General features: G+C 45.1%; 1 protein-coding gene across 1 annotated transcript in view; it reads left to right on the forward strand.

Moving 5' to 3' along the window:
- The first annotated feature begins 8,440 nt into the window (after window positions 1-8,440).
- RPS6KA1 (ribosomal protein S6 kinase A1) overlaps window positions 8,441-26,591 on the forward strand; it is a 328,808-nt gene continuing 310,657 nt past the window's right edge. The window contains exon 1 of the mRNA XM_061449873.1: window positions 8,441-8,444. The gene's annotated coding sequence lies outside the window, so the exon portion shown is untranslated. The remainder of the gene's footprint in view (window positions 8,445-26,591) is intronic.

Genomic DNA, 26,591 nt, shown 5'->3' on the forward strand with positions numbered 1-26,591 from the left:
TCACCCTCCCACCCCCTGTTGTAGAGGCAAACTGCAGGGCTGAATACCAGTAGCTGAGTTCATCTGTATTGTGTGACTGCAGACTCAGTGCAACACATGAACTTGACTTTTTGTAGCCTGAAAGAAACCTGCTATCAATGGAATATGTCCTTGGGAAGAGCCAGAAACTCTGGTCTAGCTCTCATCCCTAATATGGAGCATAGTTTAGCTTAAACCTTTAATGTTAGAATCCTTGTAAAGTACATACAGCTATTACAAAGGATTTTTCATGAAGCAATGCAATCAGAAACCTCTCTCTCCTATTTCCCATTCTGAACTATTCCACTCTAGGGTCAGACACTGGTATGTCAATTTACATAGTATGCATTAGGAAGCCATAAAGCCTCCTTGCTCTGGAATTCTCATGGTGCAATCTTATCTCTGCCTCTAACATGGGAAGAAAGGACAAGGGCAGGCGAGGGGGGGGTCAAGCAAAATGTTCCAAAGCAAAGGAAAAACTGCACGGAACAGCAGCAGAAAAATAAAGATTTATTATGGCAGCAATACTCTACCTTATTGTGACAGGAGTGAAAGCCTCTATTCTCTTAAGAAAAACCCAACAAAACAAAACAAGGAAAGGAAGAAGTAGAGAAAATCAGTTCTGCGACGAAGGACTTTGTGAGGAGCAGGTACCTGACTACACTTTTCCTCCTCATCAGTATCACCAGTGCCTCCGCTGAAGCAGAAGCATCACAGCAGGGATCATCAGACCTGCAGCAGAACTGGGAGAAGAGAATCAGAAATTCAGTGCTACCCATTCAGGCAAACATGTTTGAAACTGTTAGATCAGCTGTAGAATTCAGTCCTTCAGACACGAATGGTGGAAAGTGTGGGCTTGTCCTGACCTGCACTTTAGGTTGCCTCCCTATAGCCTCCCCAACAACATGACATAAATTGGAGCAACAGCACGGGCCACCTGCCCGTTATCAAAATGAATGAACTTCTAAACTTCTATCTGCTCCATGGGCATGTGTCAGTGCTAGAAAACATCTCTGAGGCATGGAAATAACCTCAATTTTTTTGACTTGGCTCCTATTTACTTCAGTAGCAACAGTGACCAAACGCTGCCTGGACAGATGCCATGTTTCTTTCAATCTTGGCAAGGAGATTTAGATCACATCATTTCACTAAGTCATTCTGTCCAAGGTGAATGAGGGTAGCGGCTAAAGAACCAATTTGCGTGTTAAGGGTAACGACGGTGACTCCATTCTTCTCACCAGGGGCTGGGTACACTCTGATCCGAATTGAGTAGGCAGAAAGCCACAGACCCCCAAAGCCAATCAGTTCTTTCAAAAGTATTGGTGTAATACATGCTAAAAACACCTGCATTCTACCTGATGGGGGAAATAATTCATCTTTTCAGGTTAAGTCTGTCTTACCTACTGATTTTTACAGCCAAGGTATTTCTGAGCCATGAGTAGGTCAATCCTATCCCTGGTCTGCTTTTGCTAGGTTGTCTAGTAGATGTTTGATGACAACAGTTTCAAGCTGCACACAGGGGCATGGGAACAGAATGAATCACAGAATGATGGAGAGGAAAGACATCTCAGCTGGGAAAAGAGAGGTTTCTCCTTTTTATAAATCCATATTAATTCACTGTATTAATGAGCAGCATGCTAGTATGACTTAGCCTTTTTTGAGGAGACCTCAGAATGGAGGTGCTCCAGCCCCCTGATCATCTTCGTGGCCTCCTCTGGCCTCATTCCAACAGCTCCTCATCCTTCTGATGCTGGGGGCCTCAGATCGAGGCACATGCAGGTAGAAAACCTTTTATGCCCGAGCACCCCTCAACTTCTTTATGCTTTGAGGATGTTCACACCCTTAAAGCTCTGTCTGCCCCTGCTGCCAGCGGGCAGCCCGAGGAAGAGGAGGCTGAGGCCGCAGGACGGCCGCTGTGCGCGGTACTGAAGGGCCGCCCGCAGGCGCTGACCGCGGTGCTGAAGGGCCGCCCCGGACCCCGGGCAGCGCTTGCGTGGCTGGAGGATTTGACATCTTCCTGCGGGCCCTTCCACGGGACAGGAGGTCACTGAGCCGTTTAGGAAGCGCAGGTGGGCACCAGCACTCGTGATTACCCAGAGGACAGGAAACCCAACCACGAGTTAGACAAGAGTAAGTGCAGCCTGTTCAGCTCTCTCCTCAGGATGCATTCCGATTCCCACAGACAGTTTTCAGGGACAATCAGGGCAGCCAAGGAACGGTGACATGCAGAAATGGCTGATAAAATTGCAATGAAACGTCTGTTGACATTGATTTTGAGCCTGCGGGCAGAGATGAATGATTGAAACACCAGGCTTGTTAAAGCTAGAATGCTTTTGATTTCTCTTCTCTGTGCTGAACAAGATTTAGCTGGAGGGAAGTTAACAATCAGCTAATTGACATTGAATTAACCATGAAATGCAGTATAACTACTTTTCTTCTGAAGTACTCTTCAGCAATGCTTTAACAAGGCTTTTAATTATTGATTATTGCTTATAACACACAGTGGATCTCCTCTTATTTGTTTTAAAATCTCCTGTCCTTCGAAAGTGTCAGCTCAAGTACTCTCTGTAGTTCACCTATCTGCCAATGGAAATCAAACAAATAACCAGAGGAAGACTGTATCTTCTTCCTCAGGCAAAGCATCATAGCATAATATTGCTGTTTTTCCACTATCCTGGTCAGGTTAAGAAATAGATACTCCGTAAGATTAAGGTTAGAAAATCCACTGTATCCTTCAGCAAAGGGGGGGGGAAATTGAGGTAAAACTATGCTGCATTTTCAGATAACCCACTGAATTGACTATTGCCTTCGGGATATGTTGTGGTTTGACCTCAGCAGGCAGCTCAGCCCCACGCAGCTGCTCACTCACTCCCCCGCAGTGGGATGGGGAGAATCAGAAGAGAAAAAGAGTGCAAACCCATGGGTTGAGATAAAGACAGTTTAAAAGGTAAAGCAAAGGTTTCATGTGCAAGTAAAGCAAAGCGAGGAATTCATTCATTACTTCCCATCGGCAGGAAGACGTTTAGCCATTTCCAGGAAAGCAAGGCCTCATCACACATAGCAGTTACTTGGGAAGACAAACACCATCACTCTGAATGTTCCCCAACTTCCTCCTTCCCCACAGCTTTTATTGCAGAGCACGATGTCATCTGGTATGACATATCCCTTGTTTGCTGCACATCTGAGAACCAGGAATGGTACTGACAGCAGTGGGTACAATTATCATCAGTGCAGCTGCATATGCTGCATGTCAGCTACAACAGAGTTACTGCTCAGCACATGCTGGGGAGATGGCAAAAGCTATGTGGCGAATGGCTGCAGGGATTGTGAGAGTAGAAAACTGCTCAAAGAATTATGCTGAATGCATCAGAACAATGACCAGGAAAATAGTGGGGAAAATAAAATGCAAGAGAAGAGAGATTTTTTGTGTATTTAGAAAAGATTACTATTGCAGCAGTAATAGTAATCTGTTAACGTCTATTATTCTACTTCTATTAAGTCATAGAAGAGATTACTCTTCTATTACTTCTATTAAGGAGCAATGCCATAAGGTAACTGCTGTCTCATCTCTGAGATGGTCTTGTTTCCTTACAGTAGCAGAAGGACTCAGAGAAACCAGCATCTTTCGAGAGACCCTTACCCTGTAAGCATCTTTAGAACAGTGATCATTCGACCTTTGATCCTCTTGGTCTTGTTTGCCCCAAAATCCTGCCTTGCTCCTGAGGAATTACCCTAATCAAATGCTCATCACTGGAGGAGCATGCTCATCACCACCACCACCACCACCAAAAGTTCTTGTAAAGCAGAAACCCCAGGAGCTTTCAAGATGACAGCAAGGCAGGCACACCCTGTAAGGAGGGGACTGTATGCCAAAGGGCTGAGCCAGGTGGGAGAAATCTGTTACACTAAGCCCATGAAGGTGTAATGTGGGCAGAACAGTAGGTAGGTAAAAAGCTTATGGGAGTTTTTCTCCCAGTTCCCTCTAAATGGGGCAAAACAATTGGTTCCACAACACACCCAGGAGATTACTCTGCTTACAGACTTTAACCCTCCAAAGGGCAGTTTATGACACTGTGTCCCCTTTCTTTTCTCCAGTGCTGCAGCACTTTGCTTCTACCCTCAACAGCCAGGAAAGACGATAAGTTTTAGGGGTTATTTTATAACCTCCCCCCCCAAACCTAGCTTGGAGAGCACAATTTATCAAGCAACCAACACTGCCTGGAGGGAGTGGAGTGCTGAAAAAGGGAGACAGACAGTACCTCTTCAAGCTTTGAGTTCACACAAAGCATTCCCATTCAGCAGGTGTAGACATCAAAATAAATAGCCCTCTGGCAAGCTTCCAGATGGCCCAAGTCTCCAGGCATATTCAGCCTGATTACCTTAGATTTTTTTTCAGGTTTGCTGTCTCTGCATTTACTTGTTCTTCGTCCCTTGCCAGCTACAGGGAAACAGCTGTGTCTGGCCTAGGGTGCGAACATCTGGCTCTGACTGTCATTTCCAGCTGTGAGACTTCTACAGCTCGACTCCATTAGCTACTAGTATAGACAAGCGCAAAATGATGAACGTTGGGAGAAACAATGCTAAGCTCCTCGTTTGCAGGAAAGGGGGTGTAAATAGGTTACAGCTTCTCAGAAACACGTCCAAGTATAAATCGACAGAAGAGTGAGGATGGGTATCAGGCAGGTACTCTGAACTGAAACAGTTCTCTACAGAAAGGACAGCTCCTATTGCCTTGTCAAGTGGCTGAATCTTCAATCTGCTTCAGCCCATATTGCTGGATGTCATCTGAGTGTACATCCTAATGTGCAGTAATTGCTATCAGTAATCATCAGTGGCATGCTCCCGAGACCAGATTCAGGCACTTTAGTTCAAAAGCAAGTCTCTAGGAAGCATGTGGATAGCAAGGAGAGCTGGAGGATCAAGTTCATCTCCCACAGGCACTAGCAAGCCTGGAAAAGTCAGGCAGGCTGGGCAGGTGAGAAGTGCTACAACTGCCGGTGCTAAATGGCTGCTGCTGCCTGAAGCATAAGGGACAGCCCCAGGCCCTATTCTGAAGAGTGTTCTGCAGAGAGAGGGGGGGATTTCACACATGTAGGTGCTAGTGGCATTACATGTGCCTGCAGGAATCATCAGCCCCGGCCAGACTGTGCTCAGTGTTTCCCTAGTGAGGACAGGTAGGAATTTGAAGAAAAGGGAAGAAGAGACAAAGAACATTAACACTTTCCTGCATGCCTTTGGCTCCGTGAAGGATCAGCCGGTTTCCTAATGCTCTCCATCAGGTCATGGGTATACTTTGTGCCACACAGAGCCCACGGTCTGCCACAGGAGAACTTATAAAATCTCCCCATGATAATATAAAACTGGAGCATTCATGACTACCTCAGGATTAGACTGCACCTCAGAAATGAAATGGAAGAAACTAATGTCAACCAAAGTAGCACTGTAAGGAAGACAGAATGGGACTCTCTTGTGCCTCACATATCAATAACAACAGCTCACCATATAATAGGATAAAGCCTCCATCAACCTGTGCAACTTCATTACAACAGCTTAATTTTATGCTATACCTCATTTTAGCTACTGCTCCTGGTCCAACTACCACAGTCTGTCTCTGCCCAGGGCATACCCATGGTATTGGTATAACTTGTGCTGCATGTTCTCTGAAAGCCAAATCACTGTAAGCTATTTTATTACCTCCTCCACTCTGTCTTCAGATGAACACACACTACTGCATGATGGTGATGCTCAGCCTCAGTGTTCCCATGCAAGCAGTAGATCTGTCGCATGCTCAGACAGAGCTGGAGGCAGTGCTGCTCTTACCCTGTCCTTCCAGCTGTAGCACTATTTCTCTCCTGGGGGAAAATGACAGGTTCTTCTCAAAGAGGATTAGTTCTTGTCTCCCACACATTTCTTGGCTAGTCATCGAGGCTGCTGGTCTCACGGGGAAAGCGTTCCTAATCCACCACTCCTTGGTGTTAAGTTTGGCTGGTGGAGCTATGGGTTCCACGGATTCCTCCATCCCCCATTCTCTGATTCTGGATGCATTTACTTGTCAAGACCAGGGAGTGTAATTAGAGGGAACAGGTCCCAGGATGCCTCTCCCACTTCTGGCAGCTGACAGAAGGTGTGAGCTCAGCTGAATTCCACACCTCAGTCACACCCTTTGGAAACTGCAGTGCATCCATCATACCAATGGATCACGGTGCCCGCCGTGGTGACCACCTACAATACTGGGTCACGGAGCTGGAAAAGAGCAGTTCTGGTTTAGCATCCTTGAAGCACAGTCTCCCTTGTTGCAAGCACTGGCACTTTCATTATTCCCTGTCTATTGCTCCACTTATGCCTTGTGCATTAGTGTTTCCCCGCTTATGCTCCCATATGTTTCCTTTGGGATGAGTGGGTATTAAAACAGGCTTGGACAGCTGAAGGCTTTCCCAGTCTGATTTCTTTCCAAAAGGAACACTCAGCCCATATGAAATGGTCTCCTTCACTAACCATTCCTGATTGCCCAATGGGCTCCCATTACACTACTCTCAATATTAATATTAGGAGAATTATCTACAACAGCGAAGCAATGATTACAGCAGGAGCTGAGAGCAATACATGCTTCAATAGGCTACAATGCCGTGAGTTGCTTTTGCTTTCATAGATTTTCTGCCAATTGGGAATTTTCCCCCAAGGAAGTTCCAAACCCCATCTCAGCCTCCAGAAAACTTTGTTTGGCGCAGTTAACTCAGGAGCTCTTCACATTTTGTCAAACACATCAAACCAAGTGGCCCCCAGGCAAAGATCTTGCACAGCAAGTTTCAACCCACACAAGCTTCTAGTGCTAGCTTGTGAACCCCTGGAAGCACAGGCTTACAAAGGACACTGTGTATAGAGGGGGACCTTCTAAGGCTTTGATCCTCCATAAAGAAAGCGAACAGGAGAAGTTCCCTCAGCTTCAGCAGATCTGGGGCACTGCTTGTATGGGACCTGTTTATTCATTTGGTTTGTATTTAAATGAAAGTCTTTGGGGCTAAGACTGGCAGTCCAGGTTATAAAGCCCCATATGAACTAGGGATCCAGCCCTGTCTGGAAGCTGCTTTGATATGGTTCATCATCACAACTAGCCTCAAGGCCTAGCTGTCTGTCCTTTTCTCCCCCCATTCCTTACAAAGCAGGAAGCAACCTTTCTACATGCACCTTTGCAGAACTCTGCCTCGTGGCATGGCAATCACACACACCGTTCTCAACAGCCTCTTGCAGGAAGCTCTGAATTGAGAATGCCCAATGCCAATGGAAAGAAGGTTTCCAAAGGATGCTGCTGCAGAAGGGTTTCTTGCACAACTGGCCTCTGTACCAGCCCACATCAACACAAATTAGAATCGTATGATCAAGCCTGATAAAATGAATTTCGAGAGATGTGACATAATCCCAGATGCATGTTCACTTTTTTAATTATGCAGAAAAAGGAAGTAAATGATGAATGACTCAAGACACAAGCGTATCTTTATGTAGAGTAATGGCCTGCACACTTGCACCTGTTTGTCTTATTTATAATACAGCTCAGGTAACCTGAAGGACAAGGATCATGCAGAGTACCACGACACGGCCTCTCCAACTTTCACATTTGTCTTTTCTTACTGTACCTAATAAAGCTCAAATGACAAAAGGTGACATACTCTGTGTTTTATCTCATTATTAATTAAGCATATTTATCTCTTAAATCAGATGTGACTTGCACCACAACATCAGTAATTAAATTAAATATTGATGTGCGATGGTTGTGTGCCGAGGCTGCATGGGTAAGTGGAATTGCCATATCTAATTATCATCTTGCAGGAGTAGCCCCATTAGGTTTGTAAGCCAAATCTCCAAATGGTAATACTAACAAAAGTGTAACAGCCACTTAACAACCCTAATTAATAGGAGCCTCATCAGATTTGATGAATATCTTCACCCCTGTTTTGGGGCCCATTGACTAGACTTCTGTTGTGTTATTGCGAGGCTGTGGGCTGTTTAGGACTGGTAACTCCTGTGCTTTACCTTCAATCTGTATGGCAAGGCTGCTTATTTGCTCTTCTGAAGAAAGATACAGCAACTTTGTGAGGTTAAAGATCAGAGAGGCACTCGAGATGACCCTCCCTGCCATTACTTCCCTCTTCTCACTACACTGCATGTGTATGAGACAGACGGTGTCTGTCTAGAGAACCCACTTGCCCTCTCTCAAACACACAAGGCTGGCTGGTGCCCTAGATTTTGAAGTGTTCTGCCTTCTTATACACAGCAACGTCTCCTTGGAGAAGACTACAAGGGAGCTTTTTTAATGCTCATTGAATTCCAGGGTTCAGTGAGGCTATCACAATTCTGATTACTGTTCTATGGTGTGCTTGAACTAAGAATACAAAATTACTTTGCTTGGAATTAGATACAGATTCCATCCAGGATTTCAGGATGAACTGCAACTGTATCACTCCTTGCAAAATAGACATCAAATAGTAGCTGCTACATAGTCTGGGTATGTTACATCATTTGAAGTGATTAATTCTCATTTTCATTTAACCACTACAGATGCTATTCTCAGCTGTGACTGAGTGGAAAAGAAACTCAAGTGCATTACAAAACTGTTCCCCAATTTGTGCTTTAAAACCTGTTTCCGAGCTATCCATCCTTCCCAAGAGTCACAGCTAACAGATCTCCACTGACAAGACTTCTTTTGCTGCTTTTAAAAGCAAATGACAACACAGAGCATGGTGTCTGACCAGCTGTCCCAGGGTTGCTGCAATTCCACCTCAGGGTTCTGGCAGGAAGAAGGGAGTTGAACACCAATTTTCTCCCCTTCTTTCTGATTACAGCTGATCTTGGCTGGGTTAAAGATGCTGACGGTTCTCCATAATGAAATGGTACAAGCGGTATTTCTTATTCCATTATCACCACGTCGTTCTGCCTGTCGTACTGCTGTTTCTCCCACAGGTATCTACCTCCCCTTTTTTATTCACTTTCCCATTAGTGCAGGGTAAGTTACAGTCTGGATTTTAAAATACTGTTACAATTTGATTAGGAAACAGCTGAATCCCAGTCAAAACAGATTGTTTGCTAAGTGGAAAAGCAGCAATGAAGAAACATACACCGGTATGCAGAGTGATCAGTTAAAAACTAGCTGATAATATGGGTAATTGAACTAGTTAGCTCGAAGTCTTGAGCTTTATGTCTTCAAATAATTTTAGGATCAGCTGGTTAAGCAACATTAGTGATGACCACTTGGCTATGTAAGTAGCTGGTTAAAACATCTCCATCTTCTCTGGGCACCCTGTGCCAGCGCCTCAGCACCCTCCCAGGGAAGAGCTTCTGCCTAAGAGCTCATCTCAGTCTCCCCTCTGGCAGGTTAAAGCCATTCCCTTTGGCCTGTCCCTACAGGCCCTTGTCCAAAGCCCCTCTCCAGGTTTCTTTTAGATCCCTTTAGGTATTGGAAGGCTGCTCTGAGGTTATCAGCTGGTTTCCTCTCACGGGTACCACCTGCCAGCATGACTTAGCAGTAATTAATCAGTTAATCAAGGTCAGGCTCCTTCAGCCCTGCAATAATCTGATTGCATGGGAAAGGCTTTTTGATGCTTTCTAGAGTCTAGTTAGCAGGAAGAGCCTGAAAGGACACACAAAATGCCAGACCTGGCTTTGGCAGATACTGCTCTACATGTAGTACAGCATCTAGCCAGGGGGGAGAGACTTCTTTTGGTCAGACACAAACGCTACCTGTGCCTGTTTAGCCGGTATAAGCAGGCTCAGAAGTTCTCACCATGCAGATACTAAATGCAAATGTTAACTGTGACAAGTGCAAACATATTGCTCATGTTTTAGTGAAGTAGCAGAACAAGCTCTCTCATTTTTTCTACAGAGCAGAATCATACCTGCTCATGGGATGAATCTCCCTAAGCGTTTTAGGATGCAGTGTTAGCAGCTCTTTGCCTAACACACTATGAGGCAAAATGAATTATCCCTTGTGCTAACTAACTACGCTACCTGTCAGATGTACTGATATTCCAAATTCATGTCTGGAAGCATGTGCAGTAGCTGAGTATTTAGCAAACTTTACCATCCTTTAAGTATCTGTCTACATGCTTGAGGAACCGACCATTTGTATTTAGGATTTTTCCTTTTCTACAGAGTAGTCATAGTCTTGATTGAATGGGCAGTATTAATATATTCCAACATTTGAAAGCTAACAACAGTTTTGAGGCTAATTCTCCTCAATTTATTCCTTTATTAAGACTCACACATAGTCCAAAACAGATAAAGGTGCATCCATTTGAAATAGTCTGCTACAAGCCAAATCCTAAAACACATAGAACAAAAGAACATTCACCATGCATGCATGAAATCTTATCGGTGTTCAGTTTCTCATCTTTCACCCTTCATACTTTTATTATGAAGAGCATTTTATTATGAAGATCTTAATATTTCTTACGAAGATATTTAATATTTTAAAGAGATATTCTTGTAAGTGTTGTGTATGGGTGCTGTAGGACTGCACCATCCCTTCCCATGTTTGGTTTCTTAGTCCCACGGCCAGATGCTAACGCTAACAGCATCCACACGGAGAGAAAGGTCCTACAAGAGCATACACCTGTGTGACTGTTCTGCCTGTTATAGGGACATCTGAGGTAGAGTGCAGATTTCTGTGTAATGCCAGGTTTGATGGTGTTACTCTTAGAGAGGGCACAACAACAACCTAAAAAGGAGAGGTACTGAAGAACAAGCCTTGTCCACAAAGGAGGGGACTTCATGGCAGACAAGCAGAGGAACAGAAAAGACCAGAGGTATGAGTCTCTTAGTAAAGCAACCCACATTTCAGAGTAGTTTGGGTCCCCAGGGTATTGAGAGCCTGCTCCCTAAAGCCACCAGCACCAGCCTCTGCTCCTTCAGCTCACCCTGTTCCCATGCCCACTCGCTCATTCCAGTAACACTGAGCTCCCGCTTCCCTCCCCAAGCCATACAAACTTGGATGGCAGTGGAACCATCTGGATTTCATGCTTTTAAATAGCACATGCTGCATTCAATGAATTTCAAAGACACGCTAAAGCCAAATTACTGCTATCCATGGATCTTGAGAAGCTTTTATAAATGGCTGCATTACAGTGTAGTACAAAGCAGTGATTTCCATAATGCTTGTCTAATGTATAGAGCATTTTACATAGAACAGGCCCTGTTTCATCTTGAAATGCTTTTTAATTAATTCAATTCATTAATACTGCTTGTCATGGCTAAACTCTTGAGACTTAACAAAAACTTTACTTCAGCAGTTGTCAACACATTTCATTAAAACATATGTTTTTGAATGCTTTCTGATAACATCCCTATTCTTCATATGCAGAGTGCAGTACTTAAATGTATTAAACAGAACAGAGGGCTAGCAAAAACCTTTCTATCAACAGTGCTGCCTTTAGAGATGAGAGATGGATGGGCCAGCCTGGGTGTCATTCCTTCAATGACCCCTAAATTAACCAAAGTGGAGCTTCTCCCACAGTTTATGGAGGGACATCCTGTTCTCCCAGCATCTTTCCAAGAGGTCCTGATTTCTGTCACATACATGTAAAGAAGGCAGAGACAGAGCTTAGGCAGAATTTGCAGTTGCTTTCAGGGTTAAACACTCTGCCCTGAACTCCTCTGAACTCTGATCCTGTAGCTGATGACATTACCAGCTGATATGAAACAGCCTCTTAGAGGCCAAGTGCAGGGTCCTGTACCTGAGCTGGGGCAATCCCAACCAATCAATACAGATGGAGGTGAATGGATTGAGGAGGAAATTTTGTACAATGAGGGTGGAGAGACACTAGAATGAGTTGCCCAGAGAAACTGTGAATGTCTCATCACTGGAAGTGCACAAGGCCAGGTTGGATGGGGTTTTCAGCAACCTGGTCTAGTGAAAGATGCTCCTGCCCATAGCAGTGGCGTTTGGTTAGATGATCTTTAAAAGGTCCCTTCCAACCCAAACCATTCTATGATTTTATGAACATCCCATGAAGAATATAACAATATTACTTTTCTGGAGCAAATTATTAATAAATACTCTTTTAATTTCCACAGAGAAGTCCTATCTGGACTTCTCTGATCTGTAGTAATCTATTGTGGGTTGTATTTGGACTGACACAGGGATGTGTTCACCACTAGTGTTCCCTTCACAATCCTACAAGGCTACAAGGCAGCCCATCTCCTTTCAAGCTCTCCTTCCACCTCAAAAGCCATCTTCCTTTTATCACCTCTGAGACACACGCTATCACACAGCTGGTGCAGCAGCACTGGGAGGAAAGTGCTGTTATTCCCAGCACTGCCAAAGTCTTCTAATGCTTGCAAAGAGCCACACAAAAGCAAATTGTCCAAGACAGGCTGACAGTCATATATTAATATTCAAAAGTTGAGAACATTTGACCTTTAAATGGCATACCTGGACAGAATAATGCCTTATGCTCTGCATCTCATCAACCAGAGCATGGTACTGACCCATGGATCCAGGAATACTCTGCTCTGTGTAAGGAATAGATGAACGGGATCCTGTTAAACATTTACATGTCCTGGATTATAGATATTCAATCTTTCAAAGTGATGGGGGAGAAAAAACAAACCTATACCTACCTATGCCCTATACCTCCTCCCAGTGCTCCATGTCTGTGTCTGCTCTGCATGGAAACACACTGGACAAAGAGCAAGACCAGAAAAATGGCCTTCCCTGGATGTATGAGTTACAGAAACCCCATTTATTTTGAACAATAGGGAAAACACATTTATCTGGATACTAGTGATATTTACTTATTTTTTTTTAAGGCAAAATGCTGTCCCAGGAGAGATTTTTTAAATGGCTGAATAACGTGAAATATTGGAAACGCTTTCTACAACATTTCCTCTGCTTATTTAGTGTGTCCTGCCTATATCCCAGGCCATGCTGCCAATCTGTATTTTAAGCCACCTTTCTGTCTTGCTGGCTATGGTCTCTAATGTTTTTTAATGCTGTCTCCTGTGTGTGTTTTGTGTAGTGGAATACTTTACAAATCAAAATGTTATTGGGGAATAAGCCCCTGATCTCCTGTGTACCATTTCCTGGCTCTACTGCACACACATCTATTGTTCAGGACTGAATTGGTCCCGAGAAGCATCAGAGCATGTGAAAGCCGCTATGAATGTTGCGAAGTGGCTCCAGGGCACTAAAGCACGTCAGAAGAATAAGGTGCAAAATCTGAGAGTCCCAAGTTTAGGCATCTCAGTCCATAATAAAGACCAAGAAAAATAAGTCAATGCCCTTGGTTAGAGCTTATGCACATCTATCTTCTGGCATTCCTAATACAGTTGAAATGAGCATGCATAGTCAGGACATAAAATAAAGCCAATTATTAAATAGGCTTATGTGCAATTAAACTGTTAGCTTTTGCCTAATACTACATGTGATTCACAGGACTGATTTCATTAGCCTTTATTGTTGTTGTCGCATTCCTCTTTTAGTCAGTGTGTTTTGCCTCTGTTACAGTGTGCCTTCCACTTAGTCCTCAGGAAATCAGGGTCTTCTGGAAAGCCTAATGCATTTCTACTGGAGCTAGCTCAGTTGAAATCACCCATTTTCAACTTTGTGCAGCATTTCTTCATAGAGATACCAAAACTGCCAAGAAACGGCACATTCCACCGACAGCAGGAGACAGAACGTGCCTGTATCAGAACTGCTCTGCAAGAGCTCACAAATTCCAATGGAGCTTTCAACAAACTCCCTTGTAGGTGCTTCCCAAGAGACTGCTCTAGTCATCAGGGTCCTCTGGCCAACTGGCGTTTGGCAACCGCACATTAGGATGAACATGCTCTTGCTCCCAGTGGCAGCTACCTTTGTTACAAAGGGGATTCAATTCACACTGTCAAGCAGGACTGTCCTTTTCTACATGACTGCTTTTATCTTGTTTTCTTTTTCCAAAGCTATAGTGCACTATAAGACTAAATGGAAGGTTTGATTAAGGTGAATTAATTGTATACTTACTAATTGTATTACACTGTATACTTATATATTAAAACCATACTGAAATATGTTTCAGTATGAAAATGAAACCATTTTGTGTGGCAAAAAAAATCACCTGTGTCACCCCCATTTACTCCAGGTCTGTGCAAAACAGCAACCAAAAAGCAACAAAGAATTCTTTATTGAACATTCCCTGGAACGAAGCGAAGTTTCTGTGTTTACTGAGAGGCAGAATTCCTCAAGGACACTGTTCAGAGAATTACCCTGCTAAACCAGGTATGAATTACAGAGGGAAGCACGTGGGGGGGGGGGGGAGAAGAATATTTTATGTGTAACTGAGCACAAGAAATGGTAAAAAACACAAACCCCAGTGACAAGATGCTATTTCCACATCTGTTGTGTATGCGCACAACATACAGCCTAACGCAAAGTTATACGTTGCAGTTATTTAATCTCTTTCTTCAAAGGCTTTGCTAATGCATCAACGACTGAACATCTAAAGGGGGAAAAAAATCTTTTTCTTTATAGTTTTAGATAATTGTCCCTGGAAAAAAAAAACAACAACCAACCCCAACCCCAAACCTTTAATTACAAGTGGGATGAAGCCGGCTTGATTTGTGTGCTGGGCCCCAATGCTGAGGAGTTGGATGTAAAATATTTGTAATATTTAGGGAACCCTGAGTTTTACATAAAAGTAAACAGCATTGCCTGAAGGCACAATTTCCAGCAACACAATAAAATGTGCAGTGAATTTATGGCGGCCATCCATTAGCTCTTACCAAGGCAACGTCGCCCATATCTGTCGTCCATCATTATAATAGAGGGTTAATGCACCGAATTTACATAAAAAAGTCATATTGTCTGCATGAATTATTTACACTCTCAGCTGTTTTTACAGCTTGGTTTCAAGCTGGATTCTGGGAGAGATTCTGCCAGTAAATTACTCTGTGGAGACCTGACTGTATAACTACAGAGCTTGCAATGAAAAGGAAAGAAAATGGGAATGCACAAGTCAACAGTGGGAATGGGAGTACAAGCTGTGGGCTTTGCTTTCCCATGCACCAAAGGAGGAGGCAGGGCAGGGAAGTGTCAGGAAAGCTCACCCGAGTTGTGCACAGGCAGCTGGTGTGCTGGCTTTCTCACAGCTGCACGCAGCAATGCAGTTCTGTTGGAGATATGCTTACTTCCCAGTCACAGGCTCCCAGATTGGCTTGCTTAGTCTTTGTAAATGGAGACACTGCTCAAAAACCCCAACAAAACCCTCAACACCCCCCCAGTCTATTCATTGTGCACCACCAGCAAGCAATCCTTTTGTTGACTGTGAGGGTGGTGAGGCACTGGAATGGGTTGCCCAGGGAAGTTGCTCCATCCCTGGCAGTGCCCAAGGCTAGGTTGGACAGAGCCTTGGGTGAGATGGTTTAGGGTGAGGTGTCCCAGCCCATGGCAGCGGGTTGGAACTGGATGATCTTAAGGTCCTTTCCAACCCTGATTATTCTATGATTCTATGATTCTATCTTAGCACATATGGGGAACTATAGGGAAAGGCAAAAGGAAAACCAAAAGCAAAACCTAATCCTAACCTAAAAAACCTCTTTGGAAGCTTGAAAAGCCAGTCCACTGCAGAAGAGGATGTGCAGTAGTTCCTCCACAGAGCTACAGACCTGAGTACAGAGCAGGAGGCTCCTGCTGAAGTTTATGGCAAGGATGGTATATTTTATCCCAGCAGTGAAAAGATAACCAAAGGTCCTTACAGAAGCACAATCATCAGCTATTAATTTCTTCAAGACAGAATCATAGAATAGTTAGGGTTGGAAAGGACCTTAAGATCACTCAGTTCCAACCCCCCTGCCATGGGCAGGGACACCTCACACTAAACCATCTACACCTAAGGCTTCGTCCAACCTGGTCTTAAACACTGCCAGGGATGGAGCATTCACAACCTCCCTGGGCAACCCATTCCAGTGCCTCAGCACCCTCACAGGAAAGAATTTCCTCCTTATATCCAATCTAAACTTCCCCTGTTTCAGTTTGAACCCATTACCCCTTGTCCTGTCACTACAGTCCCTAATGAAGAGTCCCTCCCCAGCATCCCTATAGGCCCCCTTCAGATACTGGAAGGTTGCTCTGAGGTCTCCACGCAGCCTTCTCTTCTTCAGGCTGAACAGCTCCAACTTTCTCAGCCTATCTTCATATAGGAGGTGCTCCAGCCCCTGATCATCCTCATGGCCTCCTCTGGACTTGTGCCATGTCCTTTTTATGTTGAGGACACCAGAACTGCACACAATGCTCCAGGTGAGGTCTCACAAGAGCAGAGTAGAGGGGCAGGATCACCTCCGCCGACCTGCTGGTCATGCTCCTTTTGATGTAGCCCAGGATATGGTTGGCTTTCTGGGCTGCCATTGAAACCTTTGTCCCCTGTCACAAACAGCCCATTTCTCATAAACCCACCACCTTGCTGAGCACACGTATCTTGAAGCATCACACAGGTTCTGTTGTTTTGAAATCAAACCACCAGTTTCCTTTCCTGAAACCAAAATACAGCACTCCCCTTTCTCGCTCCTGGCAGGTCTGTGCCTTTGCCCCACTGTGGTCAGCTGCAGGCTCCCATCCCCGCTCCAGCTCATGCCCCAGGCTAAGGGACAGCCACCTTTCACTGCTTTGCCAACTGCTCCTCAAGGGAGCACTGCTCATGCCCCAAGGATCTGACAGCAGCCTGCACTGGGAAGGGAGGACAATGGTTCTCTGGAGAAGTGTAGGCTGAGAAGGTTCAGAAAGGTGCAAGGTCTGCTCCAGGATCCATTTTCATTGTGCAGAGAACATTAAAGAACTGCAAGGCAGAAATGTCCATGACCACCAAGGGTTTCCGACTCAGGGACCTACCCCTGGAGAATGTCCCTGTACCTGGGGCCTTCTGCTGCTTGCTCACACTTGGACAAGTTTTACAGCAAAGACTTTTTTCTTCCCATCCAAACCACCTCATTTTAGCTTTGTGCTGTGATTTCCTGTCAGGTAACTCTGGACCTTGGACCCTCTTCTCTTTCCTGTGTTTTGCTCCAGCAGCACATGGACAGAACACAGCCATCACATCCTTCAAAGGCTCTTCCAGATGCAGAGGGAATTCCCTCCTCCAGAGCCTGCAGAATTCCCTGAACTTTAATACAAAGCCAACAAAGCTACAAGGGCTGCACAGGATTTACTCTGATTGCTGAGCCAAAAGGAACCACCAGAAGAACTTTCTGCATCCCTAGGGGATGCACCTCTCCAGGGTGCACCAGGTCCCGTATAGCCCATGGCTTCCCAGTACTTAGTGGACTTTTGCAGATCACAATCTCTGATGGTCTTTGCCCACCCTCATTTTGTTGATGCTTGCCTTTCCTTTCTGATTTACTCCTACACATCTGTCCCTTTTGCCTTTTTATCACATAATTAACTTGACAAAAGCCCTCTGACAACAGTGTCCTTAAGACTCAGGTGTCCCACCCTGATTGCAGCAGGCCACCTACTTGGAAAACAAAAGGGAATTCCATGCTTTTGAGGTATTTTTCTTTTCTCTTTTACAAAAGGGAGTGGACATAAATGGATAAGAAGCCACTAACAGCTGTGCTGCTTCAGGGTGCATGTCTGGTAAGCCAAAAGACCCCAGACTTGTGCTCGTGATGAAATGCAGTCACAGAAAGCAGTGGCTGCCCTGGACACGGGAACACTCAGCACTGTTTCACTCCAACAACTTAAGAGGTCTGCCTATTATATTCATAGTGACACATGGAAATGGTCTTGGATAAGCAGTGACATCCAGCGAGCTCTGGACCACGACTGTTCGATGGCAGTCAGTGAATGTCACCTGAAATTCTTAAAGCTACAGGGTAACAGGGGTTTATTATTATGAAATCCACTTTCTCCTTGAAAAATGGGATTCCGGTTGTTACTGTGGGATTTGAGCTAGCTTCTTCCCAACTCATTCTGTGGTTGAGCAAACCTGGGATTATCCAATCTAGATTTACCAAGAATTTCCACAAGCTTTACCTGCCTTCTTGCTCTGCTATTCCATAATAATCAAGTCTCACTGTTACCATAACAACTGACATTAACTGATGCAAGTGATATTAACCACAAGTCTTCTGTTCCCTCTACAGTGCATCCTACATTTGGTATGAGTCTGACTTTAGATCCGGCTGTTCCATGTCAGGAATTCCCCCTCCAAACTCAAGCCAGGCAGAGTCCATGACACTTAAGTGAACCACTGCACATTCCCAAGTCCCTGCCATGGCCCCAGCGAAGCATCCTTGTACCGTCCCACCGATCCACAGCTCCCTGAAGGATGCTCTGTGGTCCAGCCATGCTGCCAGAAAGCTCTGCACAACAACAGCCTGTGGCACCACCAAACAGACTGGCCCAGTATTGGGAATTCTTCCTCCTGATTGTTTGCACCCTTTAAATATTTGCAGACTTCTGCACCCTCCTGAGCTGCAGGTGAGCCAAGCCATACGTATTTATCTCACTTAATCTTCCCTCATAAATCAATCTCTCCAGTCAATCTTTCCGCTCCCTAATTATTTTTGTTGCTCTTCTCTGAACTCCCTCCAATGTGTCAATCAATACCTTCCTGGTAATGAAGTGCTCTGTAAGGAGCACGGTATTCCAGAGGCAGCTCTGCTGAAGCTGCATGCAGTGCAATGATGCCACCGATATGGATTTTCAGTCTTCCCGGGAAGGATGATCTAATGGTGAGGACACCAGCCTAAGGAGTTTGGAGATCCGGGCTCCTGTTCCTGCTGGGAGAGACTCTGTGTGACCTTGGTCAAGACACTTAGTCTGTTCTTTAGGATCTATAAACACTGTGGTGTTTGGTGTACACAAACAGTGAAACAGGATGGTATGTGGGGCAGGATAAGGATCTGGCTGTGTAGTAAGGAAACTACCTACTACTCAACCAAATAGCAGTCCTCTAGTGGAGTTCATTCACTATTGACATGGAAGTATGTCTAGCTGCTCCTTGGTACACTGCTGTTAAAGACCACCAGACAGTGTGTACTGGCTGTATGGTCTGCCAGTTACTGTACCAGTGACTTTTAGCATTTGCTATACTGTGACCACATCCTTACATTTTATTTTTAGCTGGTCTTATCTTCTACATTTTCCTTCCAACACCAAGACAGGATCCAGTGGCACCTTCCAACAAAAAGTCATTGGAAATCCGTGAATCTGAAATCCCAGAAATCTACTACTGAGTTCTAGGGTTTTTTTCACAGGGTACCAATGTGATGCAAAACACTACATCTTAATACAGCTACCAGTACATTGCTGTACGCTGATATCAGGTCCACAGTGGGCTCTGGGGGTTAATCTGCTGCCTCAATGTACCATGTGAGCAGTACCATGAGAGAGTGTGCAACTACCATAGGCAGAAGGCCCTCCTTACCCACATCTTACACGATACACAGTTAACTTCCACAGAACTAGCAGAGAATTCTGCCTTGTTTGATCACTCAGGTCTTACACCAGTAGAAAAGCAGCACTAGACTCTTGGAAATGGTTCAACCTGGAACTTTCCCATAAACTACCATTGTGTACCATGAAGTTTATATGGACATATGCAATTAATGCATGATTGAAAGGTCTCTAACTAAATAATTCTGAGGTTTTACCTTATGAATCTCATATTCTTCTCCATTCTCTCTTAGAGGAGAAAGTGAGGAGTATCAAAATCATTGAAGAAAGCAAAGAAGTCTGCGGATTGCAGTTATGATTCATCAGGCTCCCAGAAATGCATTATAATGTACTATAGGCTGTAAGACTAGAAATTATTCCCCACTGAAATGGTATTCACACAGCTTCTGCTATACTGAGGCGTACATCGTAATATAATCATAATAACTAAAGTAAGTTTCCCTTGGGGATTATACCTCTGTGTGATTTAATCCTTAAATTCGTTTTGCTTTCATCCCCAGGAGAAGAGAGATTTCAGTTATAAAGTATTCTTCCTAGAAATATCAGACACTGCACATGCATTCATAATCTGCGCTTACGTTTACAAAGCCCAAGCCAGGGGGTAAGCAGAACTGGAAGCATAAGGGTCACCATTCTGTTGGAAGAAACACGGTTTAGCTTTCCAAACCAAGAAGGGCACAGCAGAGGGGGAATCCTGCTCATCTAGGGAACTTCTCCATGTAACTCTCCCTGCATGTAACAGAGGAGCTGATCTGCTTTCAAGAGAGGGCTGTCATTCAGAACGCCTGAAAAGTAAAGATCAGAAAGAAAGGGGTTTGCGTGATAACAAATAGAGTGTGGAATGAAATGGGAACTCCACATAAAAATGTCAGGACTTTCTGTGTAATTCTGGGTCTAAATTCATATTTTAGAAGACACTGTAGGCATGTATTGACAGGCCAAGGGGGAATTGCTTTAAACTGACAAAGGGGAAACTGAGCTGAGCTCTTAGGCAGAAGCTCTTCCCTGGGAGGGTGCTGAGGCGCTGGCACAGGGTGCCCAGAGAAGCTGTGGCTGCCCCATCCCTGGCAGTGTTCAAGGCCAGGTTGGACACAGGGGCTTGGAGCAAGCTGCTCCAGTGGAAGGTGTCCCTGCCCGTGGCAGGGGTTGGAACTGGATGAGCTTTGAGGTCCATTCCAACCCAAACCACGCTGGGATTCTACGGTTCAGAGCAGCTCACAGCAGCTTTCAATATGACATGGATATCTGAGCCCTATTGCTGCAGAAGCTGCCTAACAAAAACTGTACTACAGAAACAGTCTGGAAACAGCAGCTTAAGATGCACAATGGCCTAGTAACAGTTACATCTGGTGAATGATATTCCAGCCCCATATGCAGTTAATTGTTATCACAAAGCGTGAAAGGAAAAGCAGCCAGCAGCATACCGAGAATGCAAGTAGACTATGACCTGTTTATTCCATTATTAAGAATGTTGGTAATCACAGTAGTCTTGTTCTGAGTGATTTTACCAATGCATTAAGTTACCAGCACCTGATGCTTTTCTTCAGCACACGAGCTTGTTCACAACACGTTCTCCTAACGCTGAAATGGAATGTGTATTCTTCAGCTGGGATAGAGTGTGCTCATCTTTAATGGAAATGAATTCATTCACAAGCCAGTTGCACTTGGGATACACAAGCCAAAAGGAAAGTAGATCCTAGTGCAGCAAACTTCATTTGCATTACACTAATCTTTACATGCATTGTCATTTTCATAGAGCACAAATCAAGGCTTATCTGTCAATAGCTTTCACTTATAGGAAATGAGCTGAAAAGCTGGCATTCTATCACAGCTTTATCACCTGCTGGAGAAGTTACTAAAATCCTTTTCTTCCCATGGCAGTCTTCAGGGAAACTGCTTCAAATACTAATTTGAGAACTATGATTCTTAATGAGGCACTTTCAGTAGACAGCAACCACTGCCCTCCTCAAACATCTACACGGGAACAGAAAACGTGGTCGTCATGGAAATAATGAAAGCTCTGCCATTTGAGCCATGTTAAAATAGCCTGGGAAGAGAAGATGCCAGAAACACCCAGTCTGAATCAAAAAGATACTATTAAAGATGAATTACAGGTGCAGGTGGTATGCACAGCTCCGTACAAACCTCAGTGGCAGCTGATGTGCAACACTTCCTGTGCAGCATGCAGAACGCTTAACACATGAATGACTTGTCTTGGATGATGCTTGTGGAAAGAGTAGCAGCACTGCTCAGAGAATGCCAGCCTGGTTTGGGTTGAAAGGGACCTTAAAGCTCATCCAGTTCCAACCCCCTGCCATGGGGCAGGGACACCTTCCACTAGAGCAGGCTGCTCAAGTCCAACCTGGCTTCGAAGGATGAATGTCCCCCTGATCTTTAAATGGTCAATCGTTTATACACCAGCTCAAAATCAATTATCAGTTGCCAAGATGCTCCCAGCTTTCCAGGAAACAATGTGGAGGTAAAAGCATTCTCCTGATCCCTGGAGTCAGGACACAAAGGGACTCCCCCCAGCCTTTTTCCTCTTTAAATTTGGCTGCACAGCATCAGGAGCAAGGGCAAGCTCGAGAGCTCTGCACTTGGTTTTGTTACTCTCAGCAGCACTCCCTGACTCTTCAGGCTGGATGCCAAAGCTGGGCCAGAAGCTTGTGAAGCCCTGGAAGAAAGAAGTCACAGCCGGAAAATAGGTCCTAGCTGGTTTCTCCAAGGCACCTAATCAGACTGTACTTGTAGAACATCAAACCAAGCATGTGCTTCTACTTCCTCATTGTGATGAGTTTGGAGTTAAGTGAGATGGAACGGGAGGAGAGCTTTCCACATGAAAATCACCTGGCAGGAAGTCAGAGCACAAAGAGCCACTGGCTTTCCAGACCCCACCTTTGGGGTGCAGTGCATTGCAGGAGAACAGGTATCAGTCTAGCAATCACAAACTCCCACAGGGCCTCCGGCAGAGCTTAAAAGCTCAGACATATGTTGATAAAGCTTTAGGGGACTTACTTCTCCAGGGAGTGAAAGCAAAGGACAAATGCCTTCTCTTTAGAGTGTTTCAAACAAGCTTCTTAGATAGCTCACTAGCACCTACTGGCTTCATAGCAATGCATCTGTGTAATTGCATGTGCTGTCACTTCCTGGGTTTAAGTGTGACAGTCTGGGGGCACGTTGCCCAAGGGCTGGGCTCTAGCATCGCTGTAAAAACCTCTACAGCATTGTGTTTTCACATATTTGTCTGGGCTGTCTTAGAATTCACTGCTCAGTGGATGTCATTTTGTGCTACTGTCTCGGGGTACATATGTTTAATAACATAGATATAATGTCACACCAAGACAGCCTTTGGCAGTCTGCAAGAAATAACCTGAGATGAAATGATATCATGTCACAGCTGCATAGTACCAGTCAATATGACAAGTAGCCCGGAACCATAGATCTGCTATGGCAATGCTTTTAGTGGCCAAAGGATAAGTACCTTCCCCAACTCATAGCTTCTGCTGCTGCTTGTGACCAAGTGACAGCAAAAACCTCCCAGCTCGTGCTCCTGGGCTGCCCCTCTGCTCTGACCACCAGTCTGACCACTTGCCAAGAGTTCTGCTGTAGCCTCAGCGTTCATAGGGCACACGCATCTTACTATACACCAAGGAAGAATGTGGCATTGCCAGCCTCATGCAATCTTATCACAGAATCACAGAATGGTTTGGGTTTAAGGGACTTTAAAGCTCCTCCAGCTCCAACCCCTGCCACGGGCAGGGACACCCCCCACTAGAGCACCTTGCTCCAAGCCCCTGTGTCCAACCTGGCCTTGAGCACTGCCAGGGATGGAGCAGCCACTGCTTCTCTGGGCACCCTGTGCCAGCACCTGACCACCCTCACAGGGAAGAAGTCCTGCCTAATGTCTAATCTAAGTCTGCCCTCCTTCAGTCAAAAGCCATGTTATGTTCCAAAGTATGACACTGTTAATAAGCAAACAGCTCCTACGCTATCACTGTTAAACATTTTTAATCCAAAAGACACCACGAAAGCATTAAACACGAGCCACAACTCCAAAGCAGGAAGTGAGAAAAGCTCTTCAATAAACTGTGATCCAGTCTGACTGTGATTTGAGGAGGAAGCATCCCTAGTGGAATCCTTAGAGATCAACTCCATTTTGCCACCACTGGTCCGTCTTTCTGACTAGGATTCTGTGCTCAACAAATACCTCAATGAAGTAAACCCCAGGCCTGGTTACAGCCAGAGCTTTGAGGAAATGAGTCTCATTCTGTAATAGGTTACAGAGCTATTTGCAGGTGATGTACAGTATGAAGTTACCACACTGTAGCTGTGTTATTTATTTATAGCACAGCTGTATTGATCCCATAAAGCTTTCTTTAAGTATGGGGCGATGTGAATTAATAGTTTTTACCTTGTGCTAGGGGCCATGCAGACACGCTATAAATCAGACAGTCCCTGCCCCAAAGTGCTCACAAACCAGATTAGAACAAGATGCAGCAGGTGGAGGAGACAAACTTGCAGGGAGGGAGGAGGAGGAAGTGGAAAAGCAAGCAGCATTATGCACATTAAGCAGAACTCTCTGCTCAGCAACAGCCAGGCACTGCCAGCTGGCATGGATCTGCAGGCATCAAAGATGAGTCTTCAGAGGGCCTTAAAGAAGGTTAAGGAAGTGACTGTTTTAAGGGAGTTTCCCTTATGTATGTATAAGAAATAGCCTGCGGGAAAAGCACATGGTGCTCATGGGTGAAGCAGACAGCTCTCTCTTCCAAAGGGCTGGGTGCTACCACTGGTCGAATGGGTCAAGAAAACTGGCCTGTGAAGTGCACTTGATTTTCTTCCATCCACTCAAATGGAAGCACCTCCCTGGCTCTGAGTTTCTACCCAGAACATTTTGAAGATAGTGAAATGGACTTTCAAGGTGCTAATGATGTAATTATAAAAACACACAAAAGACATCCCAGCGTTTCAAGATAAATTCAAGCCAAGTGCACTGCCAACATGCCACACTCCGTGCTTCCCCTTTGAAATAAATGGCTTTATGCACTTCAAAGAGGGCTTTGTTTCACTTGTTTAGCACAAGATGCAAATACATTGTCAGACTGAGCAGAAGAGAAAAGGCATTTTGCACCATGGGGAGCAAAAATACCCAACCAGGCACTGAGATGAGAATGATGTCAGGTTTGGGAGGCACAGCAGGCAGGGGAGGCAGTGGATTGCTCCTCTCTGGTTTATTCCATTTAATTGAAATTATTTTTTAACACCAAATCTCCGTGCAAAAAGAACAGCAGAGATTTTCTCAGCAGAGCTTCGGGAACACGGCCGTGACGGGGTCTTCCCTTTCACTAAGAGCTCCGACATTTCAGTTTTCCTAGAAAAAATAGGAAAACTTGAGACTTCTTCATCAGCTCACACACCTGACCCGTGGGAGAGGATCCTCTAATGCTCCCTGCGAAAGCACCACCAGATGCCCTCTTCCCCTCTGAGTGTTGTTGCAGGAGAGGTAACATTTAGAGGGCAGTGTCTGCCCTGAGCCTGGCATGAGCAGGTCTGATGAAGACCTCGCTTCCATATTGCTGAGCACACCAGCACTGCTCAGGACCCTTAGCACAAGTCTCAGGAAGAAATACATACATCTCCCATCTCCTTTACCCTAGGTTAAAATACCCTTTAATGTAGGATACAACTGAGGTGGATGGTGTCAAATCCACGCTAGAGAGGATATTATTTTAACTGGCAGAAATTAACCATTACCTCAGAGCTCTACAATTAGCTTAACAAGTGTTTCTATGAAGCAGACCTATCGGTGTGCTCATCAGCAAACCTGCCTGCCCCTCATCAGCTCTTACCCACTGAGCAAAGACCTCAGCATTGACTCCCCTGGGACTGCAAAGCAGCATTCCCTTTGATGCTGATCGGAGCAGGGAGAGATGATGGGATAAAGCCTTTAAAGGATGAGATACACTTGAGCTCTGCCTTGTGCTCTCCTTTGTGGTACAAGAGGCCAATGTGAAGGGGCTGGGAGTAAAACAAAACAAAACTCACCTTCTTACTTCTCCCAGCCACTAAGATATTGCCTTCCTTTCAGTTCTGCCTGGTTCAGCAGCGTTCATCTGAGCTGGGAATTACAGCAGAATCACAGAGTAGTGTTGTAATATGGGAATTTCTAGGGAAGTGAGGCTCTTGAGAAGGAAATGTGGCTGCTGAATAGCAGCTGATGAACCTAATGCGTGGAAGGAACAGAAATCCGTGCACGTTTGAGCAGGATATCCACTGACACAAAGAATAAAGCCAGAGGTTGGCTTTTCCCTTTACTTGCCAGTTCTGCAGGGCATTCAAGAGAGATCCTGAAAGACACTTCACACTTGGAAGACGTTATTCCATCCTGCTCCCTCCTGACCTGGCACCCATCTCCAGCCACCTTCTCCTGTCAGGGGTCCCTTTGCCACGAGGCAGGTATAGGAGAAAGTTCTTAACTTCCCTGTGCAAAGCAGAGGAGCTGCAGGATTCCAAAAATTTCAATCTGGGGCTGTCTGAGGAGAGGCTGGAAGCGGGTTGAGGCCTTTCATCTTCACTTTAATAAGGCAGTGGCTAGGGTTGGCACTGCCTCTTCCCTCTGTGCTCTCCAGGCATTTCACTCCACACCTACAATTTACTGGAGTCTTTCCACGCGCTCTGCCTTTCCCAGGCACACAGGTGGTATAACTGAGAGGACAAAGGGAAAGAAAGAACTTGCTATTGTTTTGGAAACACTCCCAGTCCAAACCCCAGTTTCATTCCCCAGCTGCCCTCCACATGATGTAATGGCCATTGCATATGCACTGCAATTGGGTCCAGAACCTCTGAGGAGCACCACGCCTGGGCTGCGCTCTCCCCACACGCACTCAGGCTCAGGAATGTTTGAACAGCAGTAACTTCCCTCCACCTGCTCAAACTTGGCACCCCCCTCTCCTCTATCCCAAAACAGGACAAGGAAGCTCTCCTGTGTTTCTTCCCAGACGTTATCTGGCTCAGCGCGGTGATGACAGAACTGACTTTAGCTTCATTATGAAATATGGAAACATTTCAAACCTCCTGATCCAACTTCCATTTGTGCGTTCTGGCTGCTGCAAGTACTGCGTTTATCACAACAGAATCCTTTACTTACTGGTTCATCCAA

This window comes from Pezoporus flaviventris, unplaced genomic scaffold (assembly GCF_033815535.1).
Source record: "Pezoporus flaviventris isolate CSIRO_AGI_PZ_B2104156 unplaced genomic scaffold, CSIRO_AGI_Pfla_v1 ptg000008l, whole genome shotgun sequence".
Classification (NCBI taxonomy): domain Eukaryota; kingdom Metazoa; phylum Chordata; class Aves; order Psittaciformes; family Psittacidae; genus Pezoporus; species Pezoporus flaviventris.